The sequence below is a fragment of the Anser anser genome (assembly GCF_964211835.1).
Source record: "Anser anser genome assembly, chromosome: 3".
Taxonomy (NCBI): Eukaryota; Metazoa; Chordata; class Aves; order Anseriformes; family Anatidae; genus Anser; species Anser anser.
Genome location: NC_139722.1, coordinates 122,692,166 through 122,710,516, shown reverse-complemented (window position 1 = coordinate 122,710,516; position 18,351 = coordinate 122,692,166). Strand labels below are relative to the sequence as shown.

The following is an 18,351-nucleotide window of genomic DNA, read 5'->3' as shown; positions in this document are numbered from 1 at the left end:
ACGCTCTGGCCATTAGTTTTGGATTAACAGCAGTCGTGGAGTTTTTTCAGGCAGATGCAGCGAGAGGTCCTTCAGCTGAACGAGTGCGTCCCTCCCTGCTTCCTAATCCTGCTGCAAAACTGCAAACAAAAGTCGCAGGGAGGAATGCGCCAGCCTTTGGCCAGAAAGAGAAAGGGTAAAAAATGCTGTTTACACCACTCCCTATTGATTCCATATTTGTATTATTGCAGGGATTTTTTGCTTATTCTATAAAGTGTCAGAAAAGGTAAAATATGCATATTTTGTTCCAGGCATGGAGTGCTTTGAAAGGAGAGTGGAAGCCCGGCAGCCTGTGCAGCGTAATAAAAATCTGTTCTTTATCTCTTGTTTTAAATACAGTTAATCCAGTTTATTCAGCAAACACATCTAAGAGAAACTTGGGGGGGGGGGGGAAGGCTGAAAATTGCCTTTTCATATTTCTAGATTGCACATTGGTGAGAAACCGTGGCTCAGTTCCTTTGCTTTTATTTGTAGTCAGTGACCACAAAATGTATCTCTAAGAATAACACGGGATTTTAATAGGCAATATTAATTGTTCTTACCATAACTTTTGATCTTAAATGTTTAAAACAAAAGCCCGCTGCCTGTTTATACACTGGATGTTTTATGAAGAATATCTTTTGAAATTATGCAAAACATGAAGCTTTGTCATCCGCGTTGACATGGTACAGAAATGTCACTTTAATCCAGCGAGATTTTTTTTTGACGTTTTTCTTAACATTGCTCTGCCTTATTTAGAGCAGCAGCAGCGCTCTGCGCAGTTTCCTTTGACACTGATGGGTATTTCAAAACGTTGCACGGAGGGGAGGGAGAGAGAAAAAGGAATTTGCTGCCAGTCACTTCAGCAATGCAGCTACATGAGCCATTGCCATTTGCTAAAAGTTTACATTTCAAATGAGCTTTGAATGTAAAGATGCATTATCGTGACGCTGGCTCCGTGTTTAGAAACGAAGGGGGGAAACAGAGGGAGGACGATTACTGTTGTGTGCGAAAGCGTGCCCGCATGTTCGTAACATGGCCATTTAAAACCTATTTTGGTTTTCGGTGAAACTAGGAGCAGGAGACACATCGCCGTCCCTCGGAGGCTTAATTTAGGCTTTATAGGAAAAACATCAAACGGGAGCTTCCAGCAATGCCCCGAAATGTATTGCGCGTCTTAAATATCTTTATTTTGAAACGTGCCTTATTTTTTCCCCTCCCAGGATCACTAGCGTGTCTCTATCCAGACAAAGCAAGGACAAGCCGCATTCTTAAAAATTATCTGCCTTACAGATCGCGTTCCCAGGCATGTTCCCTGCGTTTTATTGCCGTGGATAACCCCTTAATGGTATCACAATTTTAGACTTGTTAAGTGGACATCTTCCGTGTATTTAACTGCAAACAAAGTGACTTCATTTAGGGGTGGGAGGAACGAGAAAATGCTCTGGGATGATTAGAAACATAAGTTTCTATCTTCTGTCACACAATCCTATCAATTATTCAAAACCTACTAAATTTAGATGTCTGTTCCTAAAACATTGTTTGCGCTCGTTCCCTGGAAAGATGGAGGCGGCTGATAATTCGGCTAAATTATGCGCTTGAGCCGAATGGTTATGAATGAAACACTTTCCGCGCCGGTGCAGAGTTGAAGTCAGGGGGATCGGTTCCCCCCTGCCAAAATTTGCCTTCCCTTCATGGGAGCGAGCACCACCGGGGGCCGGCACGTGGCTGGGGCGCTGCTGACATCGGCGTGGGCCAGGCCACAGCCTGGCAGCGGACGAAGCCCTGTCATGGTGCCGCACAGGGAGGTTCGGCCCGTCGGACGGTGGGGCTAAAGGCAGCAAAGGGCCTAAAGCAGCACCGGAGGCACTTCGTGCCCCGGGTAGCTGTTACCTGAGCGTAAAGTAGTGATTGCTGCTGCCACAGGATGAGCTCTGGGAGGTGCGGGGTGGGTGCCGCAGGTTGGGTAGGCGGCCCAGCTCTATGACGAGGAACATCACCTCGTTACTGGCGGGGAGCCCTCTGCTCGCTTCGTTAGCAGCGGGACCTCCTCTGCTTAAGGAGGTGCGGGGGAAGGTAATTTGGGGGATGGCGGCATGGCCCTGGGCAAAGGCAGAAGGGCTGACAGCAGTGATGCTGCTGCCCAGTATGGAAGACAAAGCAAGCCAAAAATATTAAAAAAAAAACCAACACCACCACCCAGCAGACACACCACCCAAGCTTTTCTTTTTTTTTCGCAATGACACTCGGTAATTCCTGAACCGTGGGCAGCATTAGGCGGAGGGAAAAATATAATATATATTTAGAAACCCACACAGAAAGCAAATGGCAGGAGCCCCCTGCCCTTCTGAAGTCACACGGGTGTGACGTGTGTGCCCCTCTTTGCAACCCCTGCATGAAGGCAGGCCGGTGAGGAAGGAGGGGGAAAAATCACACAATGCAAAAAAAAAAAAAAAGGAAAAAGAAACAACAAAACAACAACAACAAAGGATGTGTAAGCGCTTTCATTTATTTTGATAATCCTCCTCCCTGCTCCAGAGCGTTTTGCTGTCTTTGTCAAAGTGAATGACAACAATTTGGCCAACTCTCTCTGAGCCGCGCTCGGCAGTGACAGGCAAATTATCAGAGGCCCTGCACTCCTTATTATCGGAGGAGAAGTCATCAGGAGGACGTGCGGAGGATCCCTCTCCCCTGTCACTATTTGTCAGTGGGACAAGGGCCACTGCTATGGGTAGCTGACAGGTAATTTCAACAATAACAATTACTCCTATTACTGGTGTCATAAACAATTCGCCCAAGGCATGACAATAGCAAAGCTTTATAATTCAATGCCACATAAATAAATGCCAGCAGGTAACAAGTAATTTAGCTCCAATCAGGCCTCGGCCCCGGCATTAATATTGTTATTGCAAGAAGATGGAAAATTGAAAAAATTCAATATGTTAATGAATTAAGAGAGGGTCAAAGGCTAAGGGAGGGGAGGAGTGAGCGGGGAGGGAACAAAACAAAAGCAAAAGCACCGAAAAGCCCGTGTTGAGGCCCAGCCCCACACGTGAGCTCCTGCAGCGCCGTGGCTGGGTGCAAAGCACCCTCCTGCCCGGCCCCGGCCCCTGCACCGTGCGGCTCTACATGACCCTCGGCTGTGCCATGCTATAGGCAGAATCCCCCATGAAATGTTACACACGGTGTGAGTTTAACAGAGGGGAGAGGTTTGTTTTAAACTCTCTCGCTTTACCATCTCCTTTACCGTCTCGCTTTGTGTTTCCCTTTATTTTATTTTATTTTTTTTTTTAAGCAAGCTCTGTTAAACCACAGCTCCTTATTTATCAGGAAGAAGGATTTTATTGTCCTCGCCCTCTCCCCCAGTGCCCTTCGTAGGCCCTCCCATGAAAATGAGGATCAGCGGTGATCAAGCTGCAGAGCGATCGCCCAGCGTCTGACTTCTCTATCAGCCCAATTTGCAATTTTGCTAGTTGTCCAGCAAAGACAATGCGGCATCAGCCTGACAGCAGTAAAAGAATTTGAAAAATCTCTAATTAGGGGAGCTGCGGAGCAATTAACGCATGTCAAATTTCACTTCATCAAGTGCCACTCTAATTTTCCCACTAAAAATTAATGGACTTTTTGTGTGTGTGTGTGTGTGTGTGTGCGTGCGTGTGTGTGTCCCCTCAAGGCAATGTTGATTCAAATCTGCTCAAGATGCAGCGTTGCACAGCTAAGCATCTTCTTGATTACAACCCGCCACACTTCTAACTGCTTTCATTCTCACTGCCACAGATACTTTGTCAACAGTCAAATTACGCCACGCTGATAACAATGCATAATGGTCTTCCTCAAAGGAGGCTCCTGTCATGGAGCAGCCTTTCATAAAAATGTACCATTTTCTTCCCCGGGAAATATATCTGTCTGAAAATGAAGTTTTTTGCGGTTTTGGCATTAGCTGCAATGTAATCCTTTATTCTCCCCCCCCACCTCTGTGTTCCGCCCCCCCCCCCCCCCCCCCGCCCCCCCCATGTAATTTATTTATTTTTGAGCCCATCTGAAATTACAGCGGGGCACTGTTTGAACAGCTATACAGAACCAAAATATTTATAGTCACTGTTTGCATGGCCTTTGCTTAATCACTTTGCTGCGAGACATTTTCAAGAGCAACACGCTCCTTCTAATACTGGTGATTTCTTTTTCTGTCTTTTTTTCCCCCCGCTTCTTACCCCCCCCCCCCCCGAGTCTCTGCTTCAGGAAGGTGCAGGGCAGGATCCTGCGCTCCCTGCTCGAGCAAAAGCCCTGCTGACGTCAATGGGAGTAGTGTCGGCACGAGGACTTGGCCCGCTGCTATAAACACATTGGGACTTTCTCTTTTAATGGATGGCGTTTGGATTCTGCGCGAGCCGTGCTGAAGGGGTGCGGGTGCCAACGTCCTCCAGCATCCAGGGGCACATGAGACAAATTGCCTTTTTGTCAGCGTGGTGTGGAGGGCAGGAGCAGGTGGTGCACCGGAGCTGGGCTAGTTTTGACTTTGAGCTCTCTGATCACCCCTTTTGCTGGGAGATCGATAACAGCAAAAGCATCACAGGGAGCGGGCAGAATTTCCAGAGAGTGGAAGGGGAATTAATCAGATTAGCATACTTTAAAGATTTTTTTTTTCCTCTTGAAGTTTCACGTTATACTTAAATATACTTGTCTGTTTACAAACCTGGAGAGCAAATACAGCCCTTTTTGTCATGGCATTTATTGCTGCTAACAGAGAAAAAGCACCCCAATGGTATGGGTATGGCACATATGCCTTAGTGTGTGTGCACCTCTATGTATTACAAACAAAACCAAAAAAAAACACAACACAAAATACACATTTCCTTTTAACTGAACCACCTTCCCATCAATAACGTCTCTCCTGCTGCAGATAAATGATGCGACAGCAGCAGGTAGCGTGGGCCCCGCTCCACCCCACGCTCCTGTACACCAGACCCTCTGATACCCACCCCTTCCTCTTCGGCCAGCACCAGTGTGCAACTACATCTCCCCAGTACATTTAGCAATAGGGAATCTGGGGGATTTGCTTGGTGAAGCCCCGATGCTCCCCTGTTTGTGTCTTGCAGCCAACGGGGAGGAACAGCAACAGGGCTGCTGCTAACAAAGCATCCCCAGAGCCGACCTGCAGGTTAACGCACGTGGGCATGCACTTTGGTCCCTAAGCCTTAAAAATTGTAATGCTACTTTTAAACAAAGCAGAGATTCTGTGCTCTGCCTCAACCCTCCCTTTTTTTCTCTTTCTCTTTTTTTTCTCTCTCCTTTTTTTTTTTTTTTGGGGGGGGGGGGATAGAAAAAGGCTCTCATAAAAATAATAGGCAGGGCTGTAAATTAAAGAAAGAGAGAAAGAAAAATGTGATTATATAACACATCCTGCGGTAATCAATTTTACCTCCAATATCTGCTTTTGTTTTCAAAATGCTAAATAAACAATACATAATGCATCCCTCATCAGCCAAAACCATGAGGGCTCTGTGCTCAAATAACAGGAAACATATTCAATTTTCCTAACAGAAGACAGTTCATTAAGCTGTGCCACATCAAATAAAACTTTAATTTCTCCAGCATCAGAGTCGCAATGAAAGCAATTGAGGAAGATGAGCCATATGGTACTTCTATCAGCAAACACATATTGCTCATTCCCCCAAAGTTTTCTAATTCTGCTCCCCAGACCTGTGTAATATAGATAATGTGCTCTGAGCGCAGCAACCATGAGCTATCTGGTGTACACTTCTAATACTGTATTTAATGGGAAATAATGAATCATAAAAGCCTGCAGAAGACGGCTTTTGCTAACCTAAATCTCAGCTGTAATTTCATTGTTCTGTGCCTAAGATGCTGTTTGCCCTTTTCAAACAACAGCAGTTGAACATAATTATGCTGCTGCAAACCTGGGCTGCAAAAAGAAAGGCTCCCTGCCCTCACCAAGTTTCCATTAACTCTTGAAACCCTGCGCCTGGGGCACCCCGGGCTCCCAGCGGAGAGCTGCCCGTCGGCTTCCAGGGGTCACGAGAGCCTACGTGTGCGCGTAGACCCATTGCCGTTGCACAGCCACGCAAATTAAATTGATTACTCTTGAATCTGGCCCCAAAAATGCAACAGGAGAAGCTTATGAAAAATTAGGAAATCTGCTTGACATCGGGAAATCCGACACTTGTCTACTCTAACATCTGTAAGTGCCAAAGCCGTATAACGTAGTAAGAGGTGGATTTGTTTTTTTTTTCCTAAAAGGTAAGTCTATTTTTCTTCTTGCCAGATCTAAAAATTGCGGTTGGTGCCTCGAGGAAAGGGCTGCCTAAACTTTATGGTGTTTACGCTGCTTTTATAAATTCATAAAGATTTATTTAATGATATTGTGAGGTTAGAAGTTAAATGGTATTGCTGCACTGTCTTTTCTGTGCCTTTCTCTCCTCTGCATTTTAGCAAGTAAACTGCATATGGTATGGGACTGGGCTTATTTTCTAAAGAAACCTATAGGTAAACAGGCATCCTTACGGATATGTTGGGGGATTCATAAAGGTAGAGGCAAGAATGTCAAGGTATTATTTTGACATGACCAACCCTGCTCAGAAAATGTCTTTAAGTCATCTGAAGTCAGCCTCTCGCTCTCCTTTCCCCCTCCAGCCCCCAAAATACAGGGCTAATTTAAAACATTGTCTAGATATGCTACTTCTGCATATTGAAACCATATTTTAGTGGCTGTGTTTGTTTTGGCAACGTACGAACCCCAAACAATTAAATTAATAAGAGAGACTTTTAAAAGTTAGCGATTGCCTTTTTAAAAGCTTATTAAAATCAGCGTGTTAGATGTCTGTCTCTGAATTAGCTCGGAGGCTTGATTGCTCTCATTAAAGCTGCCTGTTTGGGTGTTGCTTCGGGAATGCTCATGCCTGGATTTCCCCCCCACACCCCGTCCCCGCGCTGCCTCTCGCTGCTCGCGGCTTCCCTGCGCGGTGCCGGACACAAACTCCAAATTTTTGGCGGCGCACCTCGATGCGAGCCGGTGCGACCAAAGCCGCCCACGGAGAGCCCAACAGGTAACGGGATAACGGCGGGAGCAGCGGCAGGGAACGGCCCCGATGCCCCCAGAACGCCCGCCCCAGCAAAAGCGAGCCGAGAAAAAATACCCCCAGCCGGCAAAAAAACAAAACAGCGCATTGATCATCGCCCCTGAATGCCTTAAAAACAAATGTTTAAACAGGTTTTTTTGAACCGGCGCAGAAAAGCCTCTGCATGCTCCGCTGGGTTACAATAACAATGGTCTATTGCAATGTAAAACAAGCTGGAGGATAAAAAGGTGCTTTTTGTTACCATTTTATCAAAGCTGTTCATCTTCTAGCTGCAGGCAGCATTTTGCTGGAATTGCAGATATTTCTCTGTCCAGGCTCCTTTGTTTGTGCATCTCATTTGCATATATTTATCTCCAGCTGAGGGTGCTTTCAGCTCATTACGGCCTCCCCTCGCATTATTTCATAAGCCAGCTGCTGGGAGGGATTTCACCTGTGGTGACTGAGAAAAGAGGGGTGAAAAACCAAATTCTTCATAAAAAGGAAATCTTCTGACTCTCTTCCCCTATAAATGGGCACCATTTGTGTTAAACAGCCTCTTGTCATGATAGATGCCTCCTGGGGTCAGGGGGGAAAGTTGAGCTGAAGGTCAGCAGTAAAACAACAGACAAACCAGACGCCAAACTGGTTCCTGAGCTGTCGGTGGGAGCAGCAGTACAACCAGGTCCTGAACCTTTTTCAACCTCTAATAAAACAGGGGAAGAATCTGAAGTGGATCAACCAGGCCCCAGAGGAAGCCGCACGGAAAAACACAAATAATATCAATATCGCGCAGCCATGGGAAACAATGGGGCAGCTCTCGGCGTGACATGCACGCCGCTATTGTTTCAAGAGCCGGGGAATTAATTCCACTTATTTATTTAAGGCGTGTCAGCTCGCTGCCTAAACCTGTTTCGGTGTCAAGATGAATAAAACTTTTATGGCTCATAAAATAGAGCCATTCATCTCAATGTTCTTTGTGGTGCCTAGGTTTTTTTTCCCCTCTCCTCCTGGCAGGCTGCGCCCGGTGGCCCGGTGCTACCAGCTCACTTGTACAAGCGAAACACTGGGCTGGCACCTGGAGCTGGGCAGGGACCACAGAGATGATGACAGCAGCCCCCCATTTTTCTGGGGGGTCTTCCTCTGTAAGAGAAAGCATGCCAGTGCGTGATGCCCATGGTCTAAACTCAGGCACATGGTATAGCTAAAAGAAACGATAATAGAAGTGTCCTACCAGACAATAGCAACAGCACCGGGGTTAAATTCCTCTCACATCTTCTGTTTTCCAACGGGCTTCAGAATGACCAGCAATATGTGCACATTGGATGGGGCATCACAGGCAGTGAAGCCCAGGCAAAACTTCTGCTTTTGATCACAGATGGTGAATGTGGATTCATCATCATCCTGTGCAGAAGCCCCCTCCTCTATCCCTGTCCTAAAACCCACAATGAATTTACGTCACCTATGGAGCTTTGGACCAACAGGTAATAAACTACAATAAAGTGCGCTTTTTTATCAGGGAAAAAAAAATACCATTAATTATAGTTCATGACTACTCTAAACCAAATGTTCAAATAGTAGTTGGAAATGATGCATAAAATCTCAGCATGTTCTGATAGGTTATAGAGTCAGTGGTTTATTGCAATGTAAAACAAGCCACAGGAAGAGAGGGTGGTTTTGTTTACCATTTTCATCAAAGCTGTTCATCATGTTGATATACTTATGCTATATTGTGACCTACGTATGTTGCGTTTCATTTATTTATTTTCCAGGTTGTTGCCACTTTTGCTGCTTTTCACATCAGAGAAGTCAAGTAATTCTCGGGCCAGTTGAAATATGTCTCATCTGAACCAAATTTCTGCTTGCAAACCACCCGATAGACATGGACGTAAGAAATATTTATTACCGTCAAGCAAGGCTTTCAAACTTTTACTTAATCTGAGGCAATTAGTACCTGAATAAACACAGACTAAGTAATCTACCTTCTTGCAACCTAATTGCGCTTTAAAAGAGTTATGCGGCTCTGCCCAAGGAAAGCACAGCTCTGATTAAGATGCTTTGGAGATTCCCTTTCATCCCTATGCCTTTTGGCCCCAGAAAGCCTTCTATTAAACCCCTCTAACTTTTAACGGAAAACCTTTTGCAAAACCCCTCCAACTTTGCATTTCTCCCGTGCCAGACCCCGGCCGGACCCAGCCCTCTCCCCGCCAAATCTTTAACCCCGCTTCTCATTTTTCTTGGGCTCTAATCTAATCACTAATTCCTTTGCTTGGCCAAATAGTTAAAAATGTTAAGTGCTGGCAGTTCCTCCTGCCTCCCCCCCGTATCTGTCTCTGTTTATGGAACGGGCCCTGGTTTCCTCCTTCTCTTGTTCAGCTGTAGGTCTTCAGGTCAGGAGACTGTAAATACACATAGCGCTGCCCCAACCCATAAATCTGAGCAAAGGGCAGCCCTATATATTCAGATAAGCAATGCAGAGAGGGGGAAAGAAACAAAAAGAAAAAAAGAGGAAAGGAGAAAAAAAAGCGAGGAGAGGCGAGGGCGAGGTGGCCGCCCTGTGGTGCAGGAGGCACGTCCATCAGGATGCTCAAAATGCCAGCCGCTGTTCCCCCCTCCTTGTTTGTGTATAAATCATTACAAAATGCATTTTATTACCTTTGGGGCAACAAAATTAAACCCAAGATTTCTATGGCTTTATAATGTGCCTTTCTCTCCCCCAGCCCTTTGTTGGTCTATTTCCCCCCCACATTTTATTTCCAGCACCTCAGAAGCTTTCAAGGGAACAGTCCCCCTGTTATTGCTTCTCAGCTCCAAGGTCTTAGAATAAATAACATTGTTATTACTCACTTCACCAATTTCCAAGAAGAAATATTGCTGCAGCAAATGCGAGCAGCACTAATATTTGCAAAGTGATAAATGGATTGCTACATACCTTCCTGTCTGTGTGGCCTCCAGCCATCCCTGGGCCAGCTTCATCTATCCTTGGGGTGGGCGGGAGGGTGCCTTTGAACTTAGCGAGCTCCAGGCACTCAGTGCCTTGCACGGGAGCCCCCTCCCTCACCCTCGGATGGTGAGAGAATTTCAAATGTCGAGACCGAGCCAGAGGACGCGATCGCACCGAGAGTGGGCAGGAGATGTGGTACCAGCACAAAGCAGCCGAGAGGAGATGCTGGTGGCTGCATCACCCATTTGGAAGCTTTAGGTGGCTGAAGGTTCAGTGGCGTGGAAACCAGAACACGTATTCCCAACCATCGACACCCTCCTGGTTTGTTAAATCTCATTAAACTCGCAGGGAACTTCCATGACCGAAGCTGAGGTTGGGACATCCCAATGTGGTAAGCGGTCTGCTGGCTCCTCACCCTGAGCATGGGGCTCGCCACGGCCTTCCTGGACTCTAAAAGGTGACAATCGGGGGATCCACATTGAATAACGGTAATTTTAAAAGAAGTGTGTATGTGTACGGGTTTTTAAATAAGAGTTCTCAGATTAGATGTGGACTCCTCTATTTCATTGAAAACAAAATCTCCAAATCAAATTATTCCTGGGATGTGAGCCGTGCTGAAAAAGCACTCTGAATATGTGCTAATTAAAGACAAAGCACAACCTTTTGCTTCAGACCCACAAGGGCTATTCCAGCAAAGCAAGCCAATTCACCACCAACACTAGGCCATTAAGAAAACCCTTTTTTGCTCTCCACCGAAGAGACTGGTTCAGCCACTAAGCCCTTACTGGCTCCTTGCAACCTGCTGACATTTTCTTGACCGAGCCTGCTGCATTTCCAGGCTGTGGTCCATGGGTTTGGGGCTGGGAGGTTGCCGCCAGCTATTGTTTCGTTGTTTGGCTTGAGCTCCTTGGCCTGGGCAAGTGCCTCCACTTGAGCTTATCCAGGCACCAGAGGTGACGTAGAAGCTTGGTCTTCTTGTGCAGAGCAAAATTCAGCTGCTCTGGAGCATCATCCCCATCCCCTAGGGCTTGTGTCGTATCCTCTGTGCAGCTGAGGCACCACCAGAAGAAGGGCCCAGAGCATCCTCCTTCACACCACCCTCTCTGGGCTTGTCTCCCCGTTCAGCCCGGAGAATTAGCTAAGCCCATGCTTTCCTTCCTAGAAGGCTGGCAGAAGCCTTGGGAAACAGTCATCAGCACGAGGAGGTTTCATGTGGAGGTCAAACGGCATCCTTGGCATTGGCCCTATGTGTATATGTAGGTATGTATGTAGATATATATGTGTGTATATATGTATGTAGACATATATATGTATTTACATATGTCTATGTTTATATATGTTTTATACATTATATATGTTTTGTTTATATATGTCTTCTTTTCCTAAGAGGTACATTTATCCTTAAAATAAAGAGCTAACTCAAGGATCATGGAAAGAAATCCACCTGGAAAATGTGGGCAGAGGTACGAAAGGATCAACCAGAAGAGATGCCAAAAATGTATCTGGCAGTTTTCCTCTTGACCCAGGTAAATGCTGTCTTTTCTTTTTCATTGTTGTTTTTAAGATAAGACAAATTGAAACGAAGGTCATGAGATACAGATAAGGATAGAAAGTCCTTTGGGATGGGCTTGTAAAGCTCATGTAAAGTACATGCGGTTCAATAATATTAATAAAAAGTGATAGTTTGTATTGGTTTCTAATCAAAGAGTTAATACACAAGCCATCCATAATACTTGTTCATAAATGTGTATGCCTGTGTGCATTGTTATAGAGGAATAAACAAGCATGCAACTACATACATACATGTATGCTTGTGCACATACACATTTGTGCTTATGTATATACATGTAGATGTATACATATACATATGTGTGTATCTGTGTATATACTGATGCTGAATCATAGGTGTATGAGTGCACACATACGCACTAATATATACATATATGCAAGTGTACACTGCACACATATGTACGCACATTATATACACATGCACACCTAAAAACAGAGCTCACCACAAATATAAAACAACAACAACAAAACCCAAAACCCTAGGGCTGCAAAATAACCTAAGGAAAAAAATGATGAAAGAAAGTGGCATGGTGAGCACTGCAACAGCGTCATTTTGGGGAGCTATCCCACTATTTGCAGACATTCAGAAATCTCACAGAGCCCTTACAGCACCTTTCCCAACCCAGAAGCAGGCTGGGAATGGCTCGAGACCGTGTTTTTTTTTTTGGAAGATGTGTGCCACTTCCTCCTCCCCATGCCAGGCAGGAAGCCCTGCAAGATCAGCCCCAGCAGGGACCAAGAGCACACAGGTAGAAAGAGAGATCAAAATAATTGAATATATACATCTACAAGCACACACATTTCTATAAACATGCTTTGAAAAGGGGGGGGGTTGGAAATCAGGTCTTTGGTTTTTATTGTTTCTTTTCCTCAAACCTCAAAAAAAATGTCAAGGCAGTTCTTATTTTATCCAGACCAGTTCATAAATCCCAGGTCATAAATCCACATGATATCCTCGGCTGCTGGATTTTGCATTTGGAGCTCAGAAAGACTGATAGCTGAAAGATTTATAAAATCCCAGGTAGCCAGCGTGCTCCCTGTTGGCTCTACTTCTGAGGGTCTGTGTGCCCCTTGCAGCCCAGCCGCCCGCATGTATGGGGGACTTTGTGCTCAAGCGGCAGCTCCCCGGTCTCCTTGTTTTGGTCATGATGAATGTGTGCAGAAGGCTAAAAGCTGGTCCTTTGGGATGGCCAGGACCCCTTCAGGGACTTTTCTGTGCAGTCGTGGGGACATCCCATAAGAGGGGGATCAGCACTGGGAGTGCTGAGCTTGCTGCCACCTCTTGCAGCGTTATACACTTGCTGTGTGCCCTACACATACAATTTAGCTTGCAAGGAAGATCAACCATAAATAGTGCAATTGTTTCTGCTGAGTTGAAATTTTGCTCCTTGCAGTGTCATTTAATAAGAATGGCTGTTCAGTAAGACCAGAGCATCACTGCTGGCATTTCTGTGGGGCCAGAGGATGCCAGTTGTTTGAGAGGAATGGGACTGGCCCCTTAGCAAGAAGATGGAAGTGGAGATATCTCAGTTGCAGTGTGTGCTGCAAATAATGCAGCCACCAAAGCATTCCCTAAAGAACAGTGAAGGTTGCTGATTTGTTTTTTGTTTTGTAATTTTTTGTAGGTTCAGTGGATGTTGCACTTGAGCCCATGTCTACTGGGACAAAAATCTTCTCTGAAAGAGACGCTCTGAAGAATGCCATGTCCTATTTGTCCACATCCATAGGATGCTGGAAACACCTCCACAGCCTTATATCTATTATTTTCCTCTGTTTTTCCTCTATGACCTTATCCAAGCCTCATAATTTTCTCCAGATTTGCAATGACAGACATTCCTAATACATTTCTGTTGCATTAATAGTAATACATACAATAAAACCTCTTCTACAGTTGCAATAGTTCCTTTATAGCTGTAAGGCTATTAACTAACATCTTTGTTACTGAGATACTGAATTATTTGCTTTCTCTTTCAGATATTTATGTTCCTGGGTTTGAAGTCCCATTGGGAAGCCCTCCTTCACCCTCCCAGGGAAAAAGCAGAGGGCTCAAATTCCGGTCAGTTCTGCCTGTTCTGCCTGCTTGGTGTTTTAATAAAAGCACAAGGTCCAGCCAAATTTAGATTTGTTTGTTTGTTTGTCTGTTTGCATTAGTAGCAATTAAACCATCGCCATGGTTTATGTTGCCTGCGTACAGTGAGTGTCTCTCCCCTGGAGCAGCCACGTTCCCCAGTCAGGGTCAGAGGCTGCCCCCCATATGCCTCCTCCACACAGAAATTTGGGAAGAGCACATTCACTGGAAGCAGTCACTCATTGAAGAGTGACTAAACCAGATGCAAACAGGCCACACTAAACCAGATGCAAACAGGCCGTGGCCTTCACACAAGGACTGCATCAGACTCACAGAAGGATAGATTTTCCTGTTTATTCTCAAAATCCCAAGTTTTTCCAAGCCTGCGAGTGGCTCTCATGAGAGAGCATCTGATGGCAGCATCCATTGCTCCATATACACCGGTCTGGGGACCTTTATTTCCATACATGCCCGAGTCCCCTGCCTTTGCTGGTGCTGGTTATCCTGAAACATTAACATGGGTTTTGCCCCTTGCTCCCCAGGGTGGCTGGGCTGCCCCGAGTCCTGTGGCGCAGAAGGGCTGCAGGATGGGGTGAAGGGCAGGCACACACTTGTGCCTAGCGATCAGACACATCCCCTGTGATTCCCCTTGATTCCTTGGGAGCAGATGGATATTCTTTTTCCTTCCCAAACAGAGATTTGGGACCTAGAAGCTGGCCAAACATGAAGTTTTGCAGTTTTAAACGTGTAACTCATCTTAAAGTTTCTTCTCATTAACAACACCCACATAAGATCCTTCCCCCCACATCTTTCTTCCAATTCTGTTACTATTTCACTAATTACAAGCACTGTACAAGAACTAGTATTGAGCTATAGAAATGAAAGGTCAATACATGAACAACACTTCATTTGTAAACAATATGGCTCTGCAATCAATTACCTCGTTTTCACAGAAGACATATTAATCTAAAAGCAAAGGATGGAGACATTTGGAGGATGTGCAGAGGGGATCTTTAAATGTTAAATGTTCTTTAGCATGTGCTAAATAAAGGCTTTAGCAGAGTGAAAATGCAGCGCATAGCACTGACACTCCAGGGAGATTCCTTAGGTCAAGTGATTTGTACCTTCAGAATAGTTCTCCATTGCACTGTAAAGCCTCTGCCGCTGGTAGTAGCACGATGGGCTGGTGTTATTTAGGATGATAGCTGTAGCAGGGAAAAATACTGCAAAAAGACAAAGAAAAAGGTCATCAGTGAAAAAAGTGCATATTTTAATAGGTGAATCACAGCTGTCTTTGCACTGACCGTTGTTTGCCAGCACGGGAGGTGACTTTTCCCACCCTCCTTCTCAATAAACCTCGCTTCTGGTCTGCACAGCAGGGATGAAACATCCTCATGGGATCATGGGCAGGGAAACTGCAACACTGATGCCCCCAAAGCCACAACAAAGCCCCCAAAACTGCTCACTGATGCTACCCCCAGCCCCACCAGAGCCCATGCAGGAATGTCACCTCTACCATGGATCACGGTGGGAATCCACAACGTGATTCAAAGGTAAATTTCCTGGGTGTTGTGTATCCTGTGCCTATAAACATCATTAGAAGAAATTATAAGAAAATGCATTCCCAGACCTAAAAACCAGCTCAGGTTTTCCTTGCGCAAAGTCTCTTGTAGGCTTGTTCACTAAACTTGACAGCACAGAGACAGTAGAAAGGGGGGGATGAGTGCAATGCCTACTCGTTTTTGCGTTTTCTTGTTGGATCTGCCGTACGTCTGCTTTGCGCTCTCCGCACACTTTCAGCCTTAAAATTTCTATATCTAACATATGTTGGGGCTTAAGGGAAAAACAAAGACGTGAACCCATTGCAATGAATTCTCCCCACCCGTGATTGATCTCCTCCGTCCCCTGCATTGCTGGCGGTGGGAGGAGCGAGGCGGGGGCTGGTGGAGAGAAGCTGCACCAATGCGAGCCCTGGCCGGACGGGAGGCTCTGCCTCCTGCTGCCCTCTGCCACCGTCCCCTCTCCCCTGCTTGCTCCTGGACCTCCTGCCGGCCAAGCCCATTGCCTTTCCCAGGGGAAAAAAAATATAGGAAAAAAATGATAATAATAATAAAAATGGGAATTTTTAGCAAGCTTTCCAAGGCAATCTGGTTCCTAGGAGCCCGGTGAGCTCTTCCACCCCACTGGGGGATCACAGGGAGGAGATGCCCCTCTTGGCAGCGGTGGGACCTCCAGCTGGTTTGAACATCTTGCTTCACTCCCCTCCATAGCCTTGTTTTTTGTTTTTTGTTTTTTTTTTTTTTCAAATAGAAACATGCCCGGGGCAAAGGGCTCTTGAGCAGAGCACCCTGTTGCGTGGGCACCATCCCAGCTCCCCAGTGGAGGAGAGGGCAGCCCTCTTGGTGGGCTTGGTTGCCCTCTCCCCGCTGGTGACACTGAGGGTGACTCAACTGCACCAGCAAAATCCTGCTCAAATGCCAGGAAGGATTTTGGCCAGTGTGGCAGAAAGCTGGTGATGGGGCTGGCATCACAGTGGGAATGGCGGGCTGGCGAGGCAGCAAGCCAGCAGCGTGTCTGCATCCCGGCGGATATTGCAGCCACACAGGGAGGTATCCACTTCTTCTTTAAAAACAAAACCTAGGTTAGGACAAAAAAAAAAATAATAAAAAGCCCCCCAGAGTGATTCCCAAGGTAAACCTAAATATTTCCAGGTTTGCTCACCCCGGCGGGCTCGCTGTGCGTTGTAGCTGCTCGACCCGGCGGGCCTTTCAAAGCGCTCTGCAAGCCTCCGTGCCAAAATAAACGTTACTTTACCATCGAGCAGGCAGAAGAATGAAAGCCATGAGATGTGTGAGTGAGAAAAAAGAGCCCAAACAGGAAACCCTTTTTCTTCTGATTTTAAAGTCCTGGATGATCAAGGCTGTTCTGCTCGTTCTGATGTAGTCAGCTTGTAGATACTCAAATACGTACCTAGCCCTGGAAAGTGCTCCCCCTTTGATTCCAGCAAAATCCCTTCTAATTCTCTTTAAATGTTCCAGGGCTTTTTGAAATGATTGCTATCAATGCCAACCAAATGCTTTAGATCTCTCTCTCTCTCTTTTTTCCTTCCTTTTTTTTTTTTTTTCCTGTCTTTAAATACTTGCCTTATTTTTGTGCAGCCCAGTTACTGCTGTACATGGAAAAAGTATCTAGAAAGAGATCTGGTTTGCTTTAGCCTTTATACCATATAGAGTTAGACACTTTAACCTTCTTTGTATTTACTTAGTTGCTTTAATATGATTTCTGTAACCCCTATAGTTCTTTCCATATAACTTATTAAATATTTATAATACAGTAGCCCATACACATCAGAAGGGTCAGACGTTTATTACATTAGGCTCACCATCGCTATCCAGTAAATCTTAAGTTGCCTTCTCCCTACAAGTTAAAAACCAGGATCGTTCAGGTGAACTTGGGCTGAGTTTGTGAGGGACCAGCTTAAAAACAAGCTGAGCTGGTTAAAACAATGGAGGTACTTGTTTAACCAGGAAATAATAGATCCCAGGAGATCTACAGAGCATACTGTGGATAGGAACACTTGGGGAGGGTCTGCTCTTCTTGCAGTCCTCTCTGGCTGGGTATGTGACTGTCCTGCAGAGCATTTCGCCATCACTGTGACACCTCCTCCAGCCTAGATTTCTTCTGGCCCTGAGGTGAGATCTTCACGAGCCACCAAGTCCTCTCCAAAGCCATGGGATTAAATGATTTCCTAAAGGCAGGGTTTTTGGGCTTTGGGGTGTGCTATTCCTCCTTGGGTTTTCAATTTTTAGGAAATTTCTTTGCCTGCACCAGTTGGGTCAGAATTCTTTTACGTTATCCTGGAAGCTGTTTCTCTTCCTAATTCCGAGATGCCAGGAGCACAATCTAGAAGAAAAACAACAACCACCAGGTGACTCCAAAGAAAGCCGTGATGCCTGGCACGTAGCATTTCACCTTGCACTTAGCCATAAAACTGTGCAGGTAAGTAAAACACATTGAGCTAATGGATCTTTTTTTTTTTTTCCCCAAGCCATTTTTTTTTCAATGCCTTTTGGATCTTCCCAGTTTTTGCTGCAAGCCAGTGTTGCTTCTTCACACTGTACACTGCTCGCCTGATCCTTTCTGTCCTTGGGCAGGCTTGTGCAGATGTGCAGGGTTCCCAGCACTGGTGTCAAGTTTAGAAGGGAAACCTCTTCCAAGCTGCCTTCCCACCAGGATCATTTTTGCGGCTAATGCTCCTTCATGCACTATCTATTATGCCATTATTAAAACACAGCTTGCCGACAACTTGGGAAGAAATACGCTCCCCACGCTACCGTGGCGGAGGAGCAGGGACCGGGCGGCTCTGGCTGAGGGTGGCTGCCTCTCGCTCGCCTTCCCCCAGATAAACTTTCTCTCTTGGATGAAAAACGGTCATTTGTGTTTCAGCAGACCATAAAACCCCGGCTGAAAACTTTTCAGCCTTTTCCAAGTCAGAGCTGCCTTGCAAGACTTCAGACCACATTGCCATATGCTTCAGAGGCGTATGGTTTGATGCTTGCTAGGCTCCCCTCTGCAGAGCCGGCGGGTACCGGCACGTGCTGCAGGGATGCGCTCACTGGAGGATGCGTCTTAGAGCGCTTTCTCAGTCATGAAGCTCTCTTCACTTGGCCTTCTGTTGT

The 18,351-nt window shown here is 45.9% G+C and overlaps 1 long non-coding RNA gene across 4 annotated transcripts in view; it reads left to right on the top strand.

Moving 5' to 3' along the window:
* Positions 1-14,890, top strand: part of LOC310896212 — a 67,801-nt gene extending 52,911 nt beyond the window's left edge. For 3 of the 4 annotated variants that reach the window (XR_014581279.1, XR_014581281.1, XR_014581282.1), the window contains 3 exons: positions 8,864-11,295; positions 11,423-11,561; positions 13,230-14,890. This is a non-coding gene — a long non-coding RNA (uncharacterized lncRNA). The remainder of the gene's footprint in view (positions 1-8,863; positions 11,296-11,422; positions 11,562-13,229) is intronic. The other variant, XR_014581280.1, reaches the window with a different exon arrangement.
* The last annotated feature ends 3,461 nt before the right edge of the window (positions 14,891-18,351 follow it).